We start from the raw sequence: 19,932 nt of genomic DNA on the forward strand, positions 1-19,932 counted from the left end.
AGGAATATCCTCCCGAGGTTAGCCCACCACCTGTCTCATCATGTGGTAAAAATATCATTTTTTTTAAAAAAGGCAGCCCACCCCCCCCCCCCCCCCCCCCCCCCCGGGGTTCACAGGAAGATTGTGCCCGGTGAGATGATTCCTTCCCAAGGTTAGGCCCACACATCATCATCTCATCATGTGTGTAAAAATATCATGTTTTGTTTCCACTATAGAAAATATGTTTTATTTCATATGTTTACCTCATACTTTGATTGTAAAATATATCAAGATCTGATACCGTACGTTTTCGAATCTTATAAAAATGCTTGTGATATGTTTTCAAATTTTCAAATGTGTGTGTTTCATAACGAACCCAAGAGAATGTTTTTATGAAAAATTTATTCAAAAAACAGGTTGTTTTACAATTTTTCACTTGACACGACTTGGTCATCTAAGTCTCATGGGAGCGCTTGGGTTTTGTGAGATAGGGAGGGTTGGGACAAGTCGTGTCACAACTCTTTGAAGAAAAACTATTAACTACATTTATCTAGGGGTGGGAGAAATAATCTGGAAACTGAACCGAACCGAAAATTAGGTTTTTTTGTAAATCGGTTCGGTTTTCAATTTGAGAATTTCCCAAACTGGTTAATCGAAACCGGTTTCACCCAATATATATAAATAAAATATATTTTAATTTTTTTGCCCTTTTTTTTTCAATATCTCTTCTTGTTTTCTCCGCCTCCACTCCACTCTCCAGACCCCATCTTGACTTTTGATTCTCTTCTCCACCTCCACTCCACTCTCCAGACTCCATCTTCACCAGCGCCACCCACACCCACCATCAAATTGAAACTCCAAACCCATCCATCTGCAATATCACCAACACCATTTCGCTGACACACCTCCAGTGACCACCCACAACCAGCCACCCACCCAACGATGACCACAGCTGCTGTGCTGCAGTTCCTTGAACCACGAACAGTGACGACAGTCGACCACGACTCCAGTTTCCTTCACCATTCAGATCTTCAATCCTCACTGCTCAATTGCTCCACGATCAATAGTCCACTATCGATTCAGCAACCTAATGCATCTTCTAATTCAGCAAGAGATCTGATGAATATTTTGATGGATGCTTTTAATTTTTAGAGGCTTTAATACAATGAATTATTAAAACACTTTACTTCATTTAGAGACATCAAGGAGTTTGGCTAATATAACAAAATGAAATACATTGAATTTGAAAACCGGTTTGAAAATCGGTTAACTAGATAACCGAACCGAATATTCGGTTCGGTTTAAGTTCGATTTATTCTATAAACTGATACGGTTTCAGTTTACATTTTTCCTAAACCGAATAAACGGTTTGGTTTTCGGTTTACCCTATCCGGTTCGGTTAACCCGATTATCCCACCCCTACATTTATCTTGGTAGTGACCTTCAATGAAGGGGAAACATGAGAAAGGATATATAAAAAAATAAAAAATAAAAAAGAGCTATCACGTTTTTATGTAATATCAAATCCACGACAAAATTTATTTATAGGGAACTAAAATATTTATTGATAAATCATGATTTTGTTACATAACAACCCTTTTTATAGATTCCTAATACTAATAGAGCATAAGGTAAATAAAAATCCTAATTGAACTAAAATCCCTAATTAGGAAGGTAAAACCAACGAGAAATCAATAGGAAAATCAAACTAAACAGACTTAAACTTGTCCTACACCATACGCCATCGGCAAAAAAATTTTGTTTCATACAATTACTAGCGCAAGGCTTTTAAAACGAGATTTAATGCACCCAATATGAGTTCATTTCACGAGGATATTATCCTGAAGGGACCGAATCTATCTTTAAGAATAAAGCTGTTTAGAACCTTGATTGATTTATTATTATTATTATTATTGTTATTTGGAATTCCGCCATGGTTGCTTTTAGGCTATAATGCCACCTCCTGATTGATTAGGAGTTTGAAATTATTAAAAGTAACAATATATCAGCATTAATCTAAATATGCTCTACAAATTGATACAATGAATATGCAAACAGAGGTTCATAATACTGTAAATATTTACTTTTACATGTTTCCTGGCAAGAAACTTATAGAAGTAACATCATGATGAGGTATATTCATAGATAATGTGAACTCGCCATAGTTTTGAATCTATAGTTGAGGAACACACTTTGATCAAATCTCGGTTGCCATCCACTTCATGTGAAATCCACTCAAGTATAAACGCTGTCCAACTTGAGCCAAATCAATCGACCATTCCCCGCCAATATCCTACAAATGTAACAACGCAACATACCCACTAAGAAAAACTACACTTCAAATAATGAGTTTATACATACATTAAATATACATAACTGAGTTTATACATCACCAAGTCCATTGTATCTATTCCTACATAATTGATTGACATATACATCACTGAGTTTATACATACATTAAATATCAATATGAATCAATGAAAAAAAAAAATTAAATTGATATGGTAATAGATCAAACCTTATTGATCTCCATAACTTTAGTTTTTGTCTCAACAGTGCTACAGTTTCGATGCAATATTAATTTTCCCTGACAAGATGTAAGCAGCCAATTAGTTAACTAAGTTCCATCTCCCATTCCATTTAAGAGAATTCTCCAAGGGTAATGCAAATTCTAGCCTATGCCCTGTGAAGAAAATTACAGCAGGAACGAAAAAATAAACTAGGTGGCAAGAGTTGAGTATTAAGCTCCTTTTCAATAATAAGCTCTCCATCACTATTAGTATCTGCTCCTTGAATTTTCTTGGGAAACAAATAAGCTCCTTCCGTTGCATACGAGATGCTAAGGTTCTTTATGTATTCAATAGGAAAATCCTTACACTAATCTCCCACGTTAAAGACACTGAATGTAAGGAACCATTTTTAACCTAAAAGTTCGAGCAAGCAAATGGCTAGCAGGGCCAAGGAACTTAGCAGAACAGAAAGAACAAGAATGCAAATATTGGCAGGTGATACATAGGGATTACAACTCAGAACTTGGGTTTACAATGTCAAGAAACCAGTAAACCTGAAAGTAAAACTCTGAGATAAGGATGTAACACTGTCGATAAGATCCTTAATAATACTTCACCACATGCAATGTGGATTATAATAAATAAAAAATGGTACAAAATAACAAAGGACAGAATTACTTATGCAAATACATACGAGTGGAATATATATTTAAACTTTGGACCTTGACTTTGGTATTATTTGTAAGATACCTAGGTATCCAACTCAAATAATTAACCATGTGTTGTGATCCATACTTTCTTATAAAGTTCAAGACTTCTTTTAATTGTCAAATGTGAGACTCTTAAGAAGTCAACAATCCTTTATTGGACGGTATACGCGGAAGAGAGGCAACAATGACCTGCTTATCCGGACAACAGAGTTTATTACGTTGTGATATTTGAGGTCTTTAACTCTTTTACCATGTTTGTTAAGAAAACACACTTAACTAAACCTAAGTTGGAAAAATAAGGATTCAAACAACAGTATTACCTACGCTCTCTAACCAAACTTTAGATTAAGAGGAAACAAGAAGATCACATATACAAATATTTGACGCATGACATGTTGCGATTTGAACTAATCTAACTCTACTATATTAAGAAATCTTTGCACTAAAAGTTTTGTAGGAGGTAAGAGTCCAAGAATAAACTTAAGTTCCTATCTTAAATGTGAAAAATTCCAGCGGACTTTGACTTTGAAGATCTATTTGTTACAATTTCTTTCAGTAGAGCTTATGGAAGAAAAACTTTTTAAAGTAATGCTTATAAGAGTAGAGCTCTTGTAAAAAATTTATTAGTTATTTGGTTAGAAAAATGTAAAACAATATTCTAGTATTAATTTATCAAAAAGGCTTCAATTACAAGAATAAATCAAATTAAATTTATAAAATAGAATATGAATACTTTTGAAATTTCTATACTTTAAATAAGCAAAAAAAGAGCTTATGAGAGAAGCTCAAAAGTTGATCATCTTCTATAACCCCTAAAATAACTATTTAGAATCTTATAAATACTTTTAAAATACAACCAAATAGTCTTAAAATTTTGAAAAATGCTTATAGCTTTAAATAAGCTCTTTCAGCCTTTCGATAAGTCCAACTAAACAAATTCTGTAACTATTTATACAGCAATTAGGTATCCAATCCAAAAAATTAGCCTATTAGGTGGAGTGGTCCTTCCTCTTTATAAAACTAAATACCTCCTCTAATCATCTAATGTGAGATTCTCAAGACTCAACAATCCCCCCTGAATTGGGAGGCAATACCTATCTCTTCTAGACAAGGAAGCCTTATACATTGCAATTTTAGTGTCTAAATTTGATATATGTAAAGAAATCACTTCTTCCTGCCGAAGTTACGAGAGAAGGGCTCAAAGAATAATATTAAGTCCTCTAACATGTCCCATACATATAGTGTGGTTCAAAACCAAATAAAAGCAAATTAGTAATAAATATGAATACTAGCACATGTATGTATGCCATTTGAACTTAGAACTTGGCTCGATTAGATAAGAAACAGTTACACCCAAATGCTTAAGCCATGAGGTAAGGCCTTAATATTAGTTTTAGGTTCGTTAAAATTGCCCCTCACATTTAATGCAGAATGTATGAACCTAGCAAGATACAAATAAAATAGGACCAAACAATCGAGATAAATTTACATACCCAAATATCTTACATGTAAAAGATTTAAACTTAAAACATTAAGTTTGATACTGTTTGTGTGAGGCTAAGTATCTCTTCTAGACAAGTCATGTACATTGCAATATTTGGTGTCTAAATTTGATATCATGTAAAGAAATCACTTCATCCAAAAAATAAAAGGCTCAAAAAATAGTAGCAAGTCCTCTAACATGTTCCATACATGTATAGTGGTTCAAACCCAAGTATAGACAAAGCAAATTGGGGTCAAATATGAATGATGGCATGCATGTATGTATGTGGGCATTTGAACTTAGAACATGGCTCAATTACGTTAAGAAACAGTCACTCCCAAACGCTCAAACTATGAGACAAAGCCTTGATATTGTTTTAAGTTCCTTAATTTGGAATCAAATATGAATCTGACATGCATGGATGTATGTATGTTGGGCATTTGAACTTAGAACATGACTCGATTATGTTAAGAAACAGCCACTCTCAAACGCTCAAGTTATGAGATACATTAATATCATGTAAAGAAATCACTTCACCCAACAAATGAAAGGCTCAAAAAGTAGTAGTAAGTCCTATAACATGTTACATACATGGTTCAAACCCAAATATAGACAAAGCAAGTTGCAACAAATATGAATATTGACACGTGTATGTATGTGGGTATTTGAACTTAAAACTTGACTCAATTATGTTAAGTAACTGCTACATCCAAACGCTTAAGCTATGACAAGGGTTTAACATTAGTTTTAACTTTTTTGAAATATATAGATCAAAACATTGTATGCAAAAGATTTAAACTTTGATACTAAGTAAATAACTTACATGTAAAAGATTTAAAGTTAAGACCTTAATTAACTTTGATATTGTTTTATAAGACGTTTAGTATCCAACTTCCTTCTAAAAAAAAGACTTAGGTGGAGTGGTTTATATCCTCTTTATAAAGCTCAAAAGCCTCTCTACTCATCAAATGTTAACTTAATCCACTCCCTAATGAGTCATGGAGAGATAACATCTACATAACTTAATCCACTCCCTAATGAGTCATGGAGAGATAACATCTACATTCTGACCCGTACAACAGAGTTTTCTACAATGCAATATTTGGGATCTGACTCTAATACTGAGTTAGAATCTCTCTATTCAACCTAAATTTCACAGATAATGGTGCAAACAACAATAAAGTAAAACCCTCAACATTAAAATCCTATTTTAATCACTCATATATTGATAAATTTCTACTCTATCATAGTCATATTCCGAGAATTCGGATTGAATGTTGGCTTACTATTAAACATCAAAAGACATTATAATTTCGAATTCAACTTTACTAAAATTTAAGAAAGAAGATTGCATAGCTTACCTTTGAAAAATTGAAAGATATTGTGACTGATTTTGCACGATTGAACCCTTCAGCCATGGTGATGAGACCAGATATGTATGGTTGCTTCAAATTGTATTTTTCAAGGGAATCAAATGGTGGAAGTAAAAATTGAATATTCACTATTTCAAGACTTAAGCATTCATCACTTCTCAATACTAGAGGATACCTCCCATTGAAGTCGAAGAATTTAAGTTTTGGTGCAGATATCACAAGATTTATATTGCCATAATTACGATCATTTGATATAGTCAACTTATCCAGCTCCGGAGCACAAATGTTGAAACTGTGCAAGAGGTACATCTGACAATTGACTAATATTAAGTTCTTGAGATTCAAACAACTGGAGAAGAGATCATATTTGTAATCTACATACGATAACCATACTCCAACGAGTTGCAAAGTTGTTATGGATTCAAAACCAAAAGGATTTGGTGAATTTCCTACATTATAATTTGGACCAAGTATGAGGGTCTTCAATGTCTTACACTCGTAAAGCCGTGGAGAGAAAGCGGATACATCTGTTTCAAGTACTTCAACATTGTGTTTCCTGGCATAATTGAAAATTCTGCTAACAAGAAATTTGTCCTTTCTACCGCTGCAATTATAAGTAAGGCTACGGAGATGAAAGGGCTTCCGGCCACGTAACACACGGCGGATATATTTTGCATAATCTCTCCAATCAGAGAAGGTTTTGTAGTCAAATTGAATACTTTCAATTTCAGTCCAATAATGCTCCCATTGTTTAGACAACAGGCAAGTTTTTACTGCTGATCTTGTGTCCACTAAAGAGAGGATGCGGCGGATGATATCATCAGGCAAGTTACTAAGCCTGTCAACCTCTGTTTCATGGCTGTCAATCTTCTTCGTTTCATGAACATTAATCTGAACTTTATGGGTTGTAGGATTTGGCTTACGAAAATTGTATTTCTTCGCTTCAAAACGGCGGTTTTGAACTTTTGTCATACTGTATTTCCCCTTGAGCTTTCAGATCGGATCTGAGATCCATTGTCTGACAATTATAAGGTATATATATGAGAGAATAAGTTTTAATTATATTCCTATTTGGTCCTCTTATTGTTTTAGAAGGTCGAAATTTGTATAGGAAATTGTCTTCCGTTTAAAGACCACACCCGACATCCTCTCTTATTCCAAGTTTTTCCGTGTTCAATATGTTTTGAAACCGAAGTTAAAAGTTTAACTTGTAGAAGTCACGGTAAATTTACCATTACAAAGAAAAATTGGTTGATGGCTTTAAATATTTATCTACCATTGTTGAGTCTTTATTTCCTGAATTGTCTAATCAAACAGTCAATAATGTCAATTAGGTTTGTAAAATAACATGCAAAAACAATGAGTTCTTAATTCTAAACTACATTAGTTTAAGCAACAAAGACACCTTTTACCAGCACTATTGTAATCAAGAGCTCAATATTTCCGGTTATTAATTAATCACTAACCTAATGTTGATAGCATTAGTTCGGTGAGCTCAAGGGCCGAAGAGTTCTTCTCTAGCTCTATAATATATTAAGTCAATTTGACAAAATTATATGACAAAACTATTAAAGGAAAAAAAAAAAAAATTGTTGATTTCTGTTTAGTTTTTGCGATCTTGACGGGTCTTATGGTGCAATATTGTACTGAAACTTGAGCATGAAACTTCCAAATTGGGAAGGAGATCAAGTCCAGAATAATATTATTAGTCATACTACTAACATTCCTTTGTTATTAATCAGCCAAGCTGTACAATACTGATTAAAATTAGGCATTCGTCTTCAAGGCACAATTAATTTTCTTTTCCGGATCAATTTTGGGTACTACAGCTTCCCCTTTCAGAATTCTATTATAAGTTGGATTTCTTTTTCTCATTAATTAGTATTAGTATCAGAGTTGATCCTTGATGTTTTACCACAAGTGCCTGTAAAGTCTTTATGCAGATTCAAGTGTCTCTAAATCATTCAAGGCTTTAATCAACGATCCACAGATTGTCAAAAAACACATCATCACTCCAACCCAAAGACGACAAAAACTGGTATTTGCTCCAAACATCTGATCACGATCATCACAAATATTCTAAAATGAATCTTGATAACTTATCAATATTGAGGAACTTGATGGATTCTAGTTGGGTTTATTTCCTAATTGGTTCTTGTAATGGCCTGTTGTGTTTGGGCATTAATTTAGAATACCGAGTTGTCTTTGTGTTTAATCCTTCGACAGGAGAGTTCAAGAAAGTTCAATGCGCCACACCACCTCATAATCTTCTTGAAGGCATCGCATTATATGGCTTTGGTCATGTTCAGTCTCTTGATGACTACAAATTTGTGGAATTTTCTTATTTTGATGAAGAGGTGTGTTTGAATATCTTCTCTCCAAGAAACAATACTCGGAAAAGTGTTCCATTTGATCCTCCTCTCACTCTACAACATTATAAACAATTGAGTAATGCAACTACAGGAACCCCTTTCAATGGAACTATCCATTGGGCTTGTCATAGTGTCATCATCAACTCATGCTCGATTGTTGCATTGATTTGGAAACATTAGGTTATTTTTCACGTCTAGGCTAGTTTTCAACTCCCACCCCAACATTTGGTTATTTTTTATAATTTCTCTAATATATATATATATTAATTTTAATTAGATATAACATTAGGTTATTTTTCAAGTCTAGGCTTATTTTCAACTCCCACCCCAATATTTGGTTATTTTTTATAATTTCTCTGATATGTATATATATAGAGTATATATATTCCTTTTTTTTCCCTCTAACTAAACTCAGGAAAAAAACAGGGTATTTTATTAAAAAGCCAAATCAAGTTCAAATTTAATTAAAAGGTCATGTAGTTTGAAAGTGTTAAGTAAATAACCTTATTATTGATTAAAGTTAATTAAACATGATTAGTGGTTAATCATGTTTAATTAAGATTAATGAAGTATTGTGTAATTTTTAAAAATTACAATATGTCCCCAAAGAGCCGAAATTCTTGCAAACAAACCCAAACACCTTCTTCTTCTTCCTCCTGCCATTAACGCATCTCTCCCTTGGTTATTGTTTCTTAGAAGCTTCATCTACATCTTCTTCTTCTTCTTCGTCTTCTTCTTCCTCCTTCCTGTACATCTTCTTCTTCCCGCCATTAACACTATCTTCTTCCTCCGCCATTAACATCTTCTCCGCCACAGATTTTCCTCCTCCTCCTCCTTCTAACATTTCGTTCAGGTATGTGTATCTCCCCTTTCCATTTTATATTTTGATTTACAAAGACTTAATGATGGATTGGGTTTGGGTTATGATTTTGATTTAGTTGTTTAGGTTTTTGGGTTGTGTTTGATGTAGTGCAAGTTGAAAGGAGTGAAATTTGTTGAATATTTTCTTGCATTGTGGATAGTTGGGGGTGGTAGCACCGATTGTAGGTGGAGATAACTGAAAATGTGTTTTGGATATGATGGATTGCTTAAGCGATCTGGTGTATCGCTTAAGCGATCTAGTATATCTGGTATAATGCAATAGATCGTGGATCACTTAAGCTATCAAGCATATGGCAGAAGATCGCTTAAGCGATCTGCTATAAGTCTGGTCTATGACAGCAGATCGCTTAAGTGATCAAATAAATGACAGAAGATAGCTTAAGCGATTTGCTATAAGTCTGGTGTATGGTAGCATATCACTTAAGTGATCAGGTGAATGGCAGAAGATCGCTTAAGCGATCAGACTTATTTATACCAGATTGTTTAAGTGATCTATTATATCGCTTAAACGATCCAGTAAACAATATACCAGATTGCTTAAGTGCCAGATCGCTCAAGCGACTCTGCAGATGCTTTTTAAAATCTTTCAACCTTTAATAGATCAATTACTACTATTTTTTTTTCTTGCATTATAGGTACTTGGCTATTATTAGACATTGAGCAAGTTGTTTTGGGTGTTGAATATTTTGGTGAGTGGGTGGAGGAAGAAAGTTGCTGGAAGTGGATTGGGAAGAGTAAAGAAGTTATACAAATTGCTATGAGCACAGAGGTTAGTTTTGATGAGTTGATTGATGAAATAATTAGAAGAGGTCATTTGAGTTGCTCACATAGTGATATAGTTGTGAAGTATTATATAATTGATGTGGGCGATAATGGTTTGAGACTAATTTTAAGGGTTTCTTTTGTAGATAAACTATTGGAAGTTGGTTCAAAGGAAGGGGATAACAAGGAAGTTGGCAGAAAGAATGTTGGTTTTAATTTGAACTACGAGGTCATTGATTTCTTAGTTGAAAAATCAAGAATAGGCTGTGATTTGGGTGCTGAGGAAGACACTGTAGAAGAGGTTGGTCATGTGCGGTAGAATGAAAATGTTAAGGAGGAGAACCCTGTACATCTTCCCGCAGATGTAGAGATTCCTTTAAATACAGATTATGCAGAATGTGTAGTTTGTGAGGAAGAGAACACTATGGTCCTTTATGCAGGTTCAGAGGGGGCAATTGCAGGTAGTAGTGAATCAGCTCATGTTTTTATGGATGGATCGGAGTTGCGCATAGGGTATTTATTTGACAACAAAGGGGAAGTGGTGAGGAAGCTAAAACTTGTTGCCATGAGAGGTAATTTTGAGTTCATCACCAAAAAGTCTAATTCATCGGTTGTGACGGTTGCATGTCATGACTGAAAGTGCAAGTGGCAGGTTTATTGTAGAAGGTTGGCAGAGTTCGGAAAATTTATTGTTAGCACATATACCTGTGAGCACACATCTGGTTTGTGACATATTTCAAGTGAGCTTCGACAAGCTTCCACTGATGTTATTGGACAATTTGTCAAAAGTCAGTTCGTTGAAGGGAAAGGTTCATCTCCTAAAGACATTCAGAGACTTATGCATACAGAGTTGGGATGTGTTGTTAGTTACTGGAAATATTGGAAAGGGAGACAACATGCACAAGATTTTGTGAGGGGCACGCTGGAGCACGGGTACGCAGTATTAGAAGTGTATCATTATATGCTTGAGTTGACAAACCAAGGTAGCAAGACGGCTTTGAAGTGGGACAAAAATATGAGGTTTAAATATGTTTTTGTTGCTTACAGTCCTGCTATAAAGGGTTTCCAATTTTCTTCAATGTTCACAAAATGACCGAAGCAACTATCTTTAAATTGGTTCATACCCTTCTTCTGTTCCTTTAAAATCACCATTATTCTCGTAAAAACTTGCCAACTCGACCTAATTGTCACCCTTACGGGGAAGTACAGTACTTTATCGCTTACAATCTCCAACCCATAGTATTTATAATTTATGCTTTGCAAAATCTGCACATATGCAGGGCAACCCTCCAGCCCCCCTATTCTGCCACCTCCTACCATCCCCAGCCCTCCAACCTCCCTTGCCTTCCCCCATCTTCTGGAACCCAAATAAAGCCATTCCCCCCATGCCTGCCAACTGCTTGACAAAAGGCCACAACCATCATAACAATAAAACCAACTATATATCCCCAAATTCGCACAAATCAATCAAATTTCTCATCAAATTCAAAACAAAAGTAAAAAACGTACCCTTTCTTCACCGTTGTCCTCCTCCTCGCTTGAATTCTCATCGACGTCCTCCTTTTAAAACCATTTCCCGATTCTTATCTCTTTTCTTGTGTCGCTGTTATCTCCTCTATCTCTGGACCGCCTTGACTCATCAGATGATCCACCGGAGCGTCTTCTTCGATAGCTTTTGAACTACTGGTGCCGCTGGAGTCTAGGATTCGAAGTGGGGTTGAGTTTTCCTCCTTTTTGTGAATGTCAACCATGGTTCTGTGTAAGGAAGTTTTAGGATCGAATATTTGCCGGAATTAAGGCATTATCGTCATCGAAAATCGCAGAGAAACAAAATGTGTTCTCGGTTGTTTAAGCGATTTTGAAGGGTAGAGGCTCGTTTTCAAATTTCAAAATTTAAACAAACTTTTGTTAATTATACTTTTACCTACCTATGTTTAAATCTTTTTAATGAATCCTAATTGTGTCATGTCAGCTTTTCTAAATTAAAAAAATTCAAAAATATTTTCAGGCCTGTTTTTTTAAATGCAAACTTGGGAGGCCACGGAGAGTTTAATTTCCTCGGAAAAAATAAGGGTTTTAGGTAGAGCTGGGCATTTGGGACCGGGCCCAAAAGCCCAGCTCCAAAAACCGGTCCTTGGGAGGACCGGTCCTAGGAGGCCTGGTCCCGTTAAGGACCCGTCTTAGGAGACCTGGTCCCAAAACGGGACCAGGCCTAAGGACGAGGGTCCGGGCCCTCCTCCAAGGCCCAACCCTGGGCCCAAATTTTTTTTACCTTTTATCATTTTAGTCCTTTGTAAAATTACATTAAACCCCCTAAAATAAGTATAAATTATAAGGACTAAAATGAAATTTTATAAAATTTATTAAAAAAAAAAAGGCTGCCAACGGTCAACTCACACCAACGGTTATATTTATATAATTATAAGTTTCTTTTTTTTATTCCCCCNACATTTTCAACGAGTGGTCGGATTGTTGAAGACAGAAGATGTTCTTTAACCGATGAAATGATTGAAGTGATAACGTGTTTACGGGATTGGACTTATGCAGAAAGAAGAATACAATAGCACCCTGAAGATCCCGAACTACTCGAACTTTTTAGGAATACAGATTTGAATAATGTAACTAGTGTTGAAGATGAAATTGAAGATGAATAATTTAATAAAAAAAATTATTTAATTATTTATTTGTGAAGCGTGAATGTGTGAAATGTGAATATTACATTTATCTTAAAAATTAAAATTAATTATTAATTTTTTATTTTTTAAAATTAATTATTAATTTTTTATTTTTTAAAAATAATTAAATTTTTAGAAACTTACTAATCAACCCCTAAAAAATACTAAAAACCCCCTGTAAAATTTAGTTTTACCCCAAAATATAAAAAAAAATTGAGGGGGAAAATAAAATTTTCCAAACCCCATGAGACCGGTCCTAGGACCGGTCTTGGGCCTATGAAACCAATCCCGACCAGGCTTAAGGCCTGATCTGGGTCCTGATTTTTCTCATGGGCCTGGGACCGATCCCAGACCCATGAGAGATGGGACCAGTCCCAAACGGCCCAGGCCTGCGCCCGCAAGGGACCGGTCCCTTGCCCAGCTCTAGTTTTAGGCAACATTAAACTGTGTCATTATCTTTAGCTGCAATGGCGAAAGCATTGTTTCGCAACTTCCGAAGAGTTTCTTCCCTCCTCAAAACGTGATCGATACAATCTCCAACCCATGTATTTTAATTTATGCTTGCAAAATCTGCACATATGCAGGGCAACCTCCAGCCCCCTATCTGCCACTCCACCACCACCAGCCCCCCAGACCCCCCCTCCCAACCTCCTTGCCTCCCCCATCTTTGGAACCCAAAAAAGCTCCCCCCATGCCGTGCAACTGCTTGACAAAAGGCCACAAACCATCATAACAATAAAAACAACAATATATTCCCCAAAGCACAAATCAATCAAATTCTCATCAAATTCAAAACAAAAGTAAAAAACGTACCCTTTCTTCACTGTCTCTCTCGCTGATTCTCTCCCTCCTTTTAAAACCATTTCCCGATTTCTATCTCTTTTCTTGTGTCGCTGTATTCCTTATCTCTGGACCGACCTTGATATCAGATGATCCACGGAGCGTTTCTTCGATAGCTTTGAACTATGGTGCGCTGGAGCTAGGATTCGAAGTGGGGTTGGTTTTCCTCTTTTGTGAATGTCAACCATGGTTCTGTGTAAGGAAGTTTTAGGATCGAATATTTGCCAAATTAAGGCATTATCGTCACGAAAACGCAGAGAAACAAAATGTGTTTCTGGTTGTTTTAAGCGATTTTGAAGGGTAGAGGCTGTTTCAAATTTCAAAATTTAAACAAACTTTTTAATTATCTTTACCTACCTATGTTTTAAATCTTTTTAATGAATCCTAATGTGTGTATGTCAGCTTTTCTAAATTAAAAAAATTCAAAAATATTTTCAGGCTGTTTTTTTAAATGCAAACTTGGGAGGCCCGGAGATTAATTTCCCGGAAAAAAAAGGGTTTTAGGTAGAGGGCATTTGGGACGGGCCCAAAAGCCCAGCTCCAAAACCGGTCCTTGGGAGGACCGTCCTAGGAGGCCTGGTCCCGTTAAGGACCCGTTCTTAGGAGACCTGGTCCCAAACGGGACCAGGCCTAAGGACGAGGGTCCGGGCCCTCCTCCAAGGCCCAACCCTGGGCCCAAATTTTTTTTACCTTTATATTTTAGTCCTTTGTAAAATTACATTAAACCCCCTAAAATAAGTATAAATTATAAGGACTAAAATGAAATTTTATAAAATTATTAAAAAAAAAAAGGCTGCCAACGGTCAACTCACCAACGGTTATATTATATAATTATAAGTTTCTTTTTTTTATTCCCCCCCCCCCCCCCCCCCCCCACTACACTATAAATAACCCTAAAACCTTTAATTTTTTCACACAATCAATCTCTCATTCTTTCATTCTCTCAATCTCTCTACTCCAAATCTCCAATCAATTTCTCATTCAATTTATATTTATAATTTATTTATATTATTCAATTTTTTTTCTATTTTTCATATCATCATATTTCATATTATTATTTAATTTTTTTTCATTTAATTATTTATTATTTATCATAAATTTATAATGTCTTCCCCAATGAGTTTTACGTTCCATCCACCGAAGAAATTGAAGCCTTCAATCCATTTTCACCATTTCCTCCAGAGGATGCAGCTGTAATTCCACACCACATTCGGTCGGGAGGAGGTGTAGCCAAACACATGTGAGCGGAGTCAACGCACGGACATAGCCCAACCCCCCCGACCTCAAAGAGGGTCGTGTCCTATTTCTGGCGATACTTCACCAAATCAAAACAGCCAAGAAACATGGGGAGGGGGAAGAATCGTGTGGGATATGTAATTTATGTGAACCATTATTGGGCTGAGAGGGACTTCGACGATGCGACGACAGTAGAGAAGAAGCATCCCAAATAATGCATCTTTAAGCGGATCAGGTAGACAAATTCAAACTCAACTTAATTTTAATCCACAATCCTAACTCTCTCACTGGCAATACAATACACATGTTGCACGAGAGGAAATAGCAAGATATATAGTTTTCTACGGACTCTCCCATTTGTTTATCTGAAAATCCTTTTTTTTGTTAATATGGTTAAAACTGCATTTTGTCCAGCATATACCCCTGTAGTGAAACTACAAATAGAAGAGATATACTAAAAATTTATAACAAAATAAATAATAAACTAAAACGAATTTCAAATTTAGAATATATCTATTGCACTTACATCAGACATATGGGCTTGTAGATCAAAAACCAATTTTTTAACTGTCACAGTACATTTCTTAGATCATAATTGGGGTTTACAACAAAATTGATAGGTTTTAAACCATTATATGAAAAACTAGTGCTGAAACTATTTATTTTACAATTCTTGAAGTTTTGCAAGAAATTATTAACTGATAGAGTTGTAACGCTAACGCTTGATAAGCAGCTGCTAATACCGCGACAATATCTTTATTTGAAAAGAAATTGGATCCGTTCGGTGAAGGCAAATTTTATCACCGAAATGTGCTTGTCACATTATAATTTGATAGTTAAAGCACGGTTTAGATGCTATACATCAAAGATGAGAGGGTGCGTAGAGCTATCAAATTTATCGTGGCGGTAGCAATTCAAATATTGTAAGCAAGAGGACCCACTGGTTCGACCTTTGAAGTATGTACAAAACTGCCTATCCGTGGAACTCTACCTACTTGAGTTGGAAAAGCTTTGCTAACAGTGAAACAAATTACAGATTTCGTCAACCGGAAGAACTATCCAAGGAAGTTGTCAACTATAATGATTGGGCGGTTTGTGAAATTTTTATTCATTTCTTAAAATTTGTATGATGCTACTAATATATTAAGTAGGTATTTATATCCAACTACTAATTAGTGTTAGATTTTTAGTTCAAATTGCTAAAACTTTTGATCAATAAGATATGATAACTTTTAAGTGAAATTGTTTCAAGTATGGAGAAAAATATAAGAGATATTGGTTAGTATTCCATTCTTATATAGATTAGGCCTTTTTCTAGATCCTAGGTTTAAATTATCTGTAGTTAACGGTGTAATTACTGAGTTAGACCATTATTTAGGACATGATTATACGTCTTATTTGACTGACTTAAACACAATTGGATATACTTTTTTCTTATATAGAACATATATAATGGAGTAGAAGTAGAGTGGAAGTGGAAGTGGAACGTCTAGAGAGCGATCAGACCTTGATGTAGCCCCCCCTCAAGGATTGAGCAAGGGGCGTATGTGGGAGTGGCGGAAGCTCCACTCTAGCTCCAGCTCGTACATACTAGACCAAATGAGATGACTGGCTACTACCTACAGGTGGACTTGACCTTTATGACGATGAAGGAGCAACTTGACATGGATATTCTTCAATGGTGGAACCAACAAGAAAGTCAATTCCCCATTATATCCTAAATGGCACGTGACTATTTATCTGTGTCGGTTTTACAATTGCATCCCGAAGTCAAAAAACAGGGTATTTTATTAAAAAGCCAAATCAAGTTCAAATTTAATTAAAAGGTCATGTAGTTTGAAAGTGTTAAGTAAATAATCTTATTATTGATTAAAGTTAATTAAACATGATTAGTGGTTAATCATGTTTAATTAAGATTAATGAAGTATTGTGTAATTTTTAAAAATTACAATATGTCCCCAAAGAGCCGAAATTCTTGCAAACAAACCCAAACACCTTCTTCCTCTTCCTCTTGCCATTAACGCATCTCTCCCGTAGTTATTGTTTCTTCTAAGCTTCGTCTACATCTTCTTCTTCTTCTACATCTTCTTCTTTGTCTTCTTCTTCCTCTTTCCTGTACATCTTCTTCTTCCCACCATTAACACTATCTTCTTCCTCCACCATTAACATCTTCTCCACCACAGATCCTCCTCCTCCTCCTCCTTCTAACATTTCATCCAGGTATGTGTATCTCCCCTTTCCATTTTATATTTTGATTTACAAAGATTTAATGATGGATTGGGTTTGGGTTATGATTTTGATTTAGTTGTTTAGGTTTTTGAGTTGTGTTTGATGTAGTGCAAGTTGAAAGGAGTGAAATTTGTTGAATATTTTCTTGCATTGTGGGTGGTAGTTGGGGGTGGTAGCACCGATTGTAGGTGGAGATGACTGAAAATGTGTTTTGGATATGATGGATCGCTTAAGCAATCTGGTGAATCGCTTAAGCGATCTGGTATGTTTGGTATAATGCAATAGATCGTAGATCACTTAAGCGATTAAACATATGGCAGAAGATCGTTTAAGCGATCTGCTATAAGTCTAGTATATGATAGCAGATTGCTTAAGTGATCAGGTAAATGACAGAAGATAGCTTAAGCGATTTGTTATAAGTCTGATGTATAGCAGCAGATCACTTAAGTGATCAGGTGAATGGCAGAAGATCGCTTAAGCGATCAGACTTATTTATACCAGATTGTTTAAGTGATCCATTATATCGCTTAAACGATCCAGTAAACAATATACCAGATTGCTTAAACGATACACCAGATCGCTCAAGCGACTCTGTAGATGCTTTTTAAAATCTTTCAACCCTTAATAAATCAATTACTACTATTTTTTTCCTGCATTATAGGTACTTGGCTATTATTAGACATTGAGCAAGTTGTTTTGGGTGTTGAATATTTTGGTGAGTGGGTGGAGGAAGAAAGTTGCTAGAAGTGGATTGGGAAGAGCAAAGAAGTTATATAAATTGCTATGAGCACAGATGTTAGTTTTGATGAGTTGATTGATGAAATAATTAGAAGAGGTCATTTGAGTTGCTCACATAGTGATATAGTTGTGAAGTATTATATGATTGATGTAGGCGATAATGGTTTGAGACTAATTTTAAGGGTTTCTTTTGTAGATAAACTGTTGGAAGTTAGTTCAAAGGAAGGGGATAACAAGGAAGTTGGCGGAGAGAATGTTGGTTTTAATTTGAACTACGAGGGCATTGATTTCTTAGTTGAAAAATCAAGAATAGACTGTGATTTGGGTGGTGAGGAAGACACTGTAGAAGAGGTTGGTCATGTGCGGCACCCTGTACATGTTCCCGCAGATGTAGAGATTCCTTTAAATACAGATTATGCAGAATGTGTAGTTTGTGAGGAAGAGAACACTATGGTCCTTTATGCAGGTTCAGAGGGGGCAATTGTAGGTAGTAGTGAATAAGCTCATGTTTTTATGGATGGATCGGAGTTGCGCATAGGGTATTTATTTGACAACAAAGAGGAAGTGGTGAGGAAGCTAAAACTTATTACTATGAGAGGTAATTTTGAGTTCATCACCAAAAAGTCTAATTCATCGGTTGTGACGGTTGCATGTCGTGACTGAAAGTGCAAGTGGCGGGTTTATTGTAGAAGGTTGGCGCAGTTCGAAAAATTTATTGTTAGCACATATATCTGTGAGCACACATATGGTTTGTGCCATATTTCAAGTGAGCATCGACAAGTCTCCGCTGATGTTATTGGACAATTTGTCAAAATTCAGTTCGTTGAAGGGAAACGTCCATCTCCTAAAGACATTCAGAGACTTGAGCGTACAGAGTTGGGATGTGTTGTTAGTTACTGGAAATACTGGAAAGGGAGACAACATGCACAAGATTTTGTGAGGGGCACGCCGGAGCATGGGTACGCAGTATTAGAAGTGTATCATTATATGCTTGAGTTGACAAACCAAGGTAGCAAGACGGCTTTGAAGTGGGACAAGAATATAAGGTTTAAATATGTTTTTGTTGCTTACGGTCCTGCTATAAAGGGTTTCCAATTTTTTCCGATGTTCACAAAATGACCGAAGCAACTATCTTTAAATTGGTTCATACCTTTCTTCTGTTCCTTTAAAATCACTATTATTCTCGTAAAAACTTGCCAACTCGACCTAATTGTCACCCTTACAGGGAAGTACAGTACCTTATCACTTACAATCTTCAACTCATAGTCTTTATAATTTATGCTTTGCAAAATCTGCACAAACGATTAAACTACATATCAGCAAAAAAAGAGACCAAAACAACCAGTAGGCTGACAATTTGGGGGATATGGCCTTCGAGGGCAACGAGGAGTGAGTGTTTTTGGCCTCGACAGGATCGGGGAAGCCAATGCAAGCCCTATAGAGCCCGTTGTAGCAGGTTCCATGAGGTTGGACAGCTGGGGATGGTAGGAGGTGGCGGTGCGTGGCCAACCCTGCAATATGCAGGGCAGCCCTCCAGCCCCCCTATTCTACCACCTCCTGCCATCCCCAGCCCTCCAACCTCCCACAAACAACCTCCCTATGGCCTCCCTTGCCTTTCCCCATCTTTTGGAACCCAAACAAAGCCACTCCCCCATGCCTGCCAACTGCTTGACAAAAGGCCACAACTATCATAACAATAAAACCAACTATATATCCCCAAAGCACAAATCAATCAAATTTCTCATCAAATTCAAAACAAAAGTAAAAAACGTACCCTTTCTTCACCGCTGTCCTCCCTTTTAAAACCATTTCCCGATTCTTATCTCTTTTCTTGTGTCGCCGTTATCTTCTCTACCTCTGGACCACCTTGACTCATCAGATGATCCATCGGAGCGTCTTCTTCGATAGCCTTTGAACTATTGGTGCCGCTGAAGTCTAGGATTCGAAGTGGGGTTGGGTTTTCCTCCTCTTTGTGAATGTCAACCATGGTTCTGTGTAAGGAAGTTTTAGGATCGAATATTTGCCAAAATTAAGGCATTATCGTCACCGAAAATCGCTGAGAAACAAAATGTGTTCTAGGTTGTTTTTTGGGTATATGGCTTAATTAAGCGATTTTGAAGGGTAGAGGCTTGTTTTCAAATTT

Source organism: Pistacia vera, unplaced genomic scaffold (genome assembly GCF_008641045.1).
Source record: "Pistacia vera cultivar Batoury unplaced genomic scaffold, PisVer_v2 Contig80, whole genome shotgun sequence".
In the NCBI taxonomy this organism is placed as follows: Eukaryota; Viridiplantae; Streptophyta; class Magnoliopsida; order Sapindales; family Anacardiaceae; genus Pistacia; species Pistacia vera.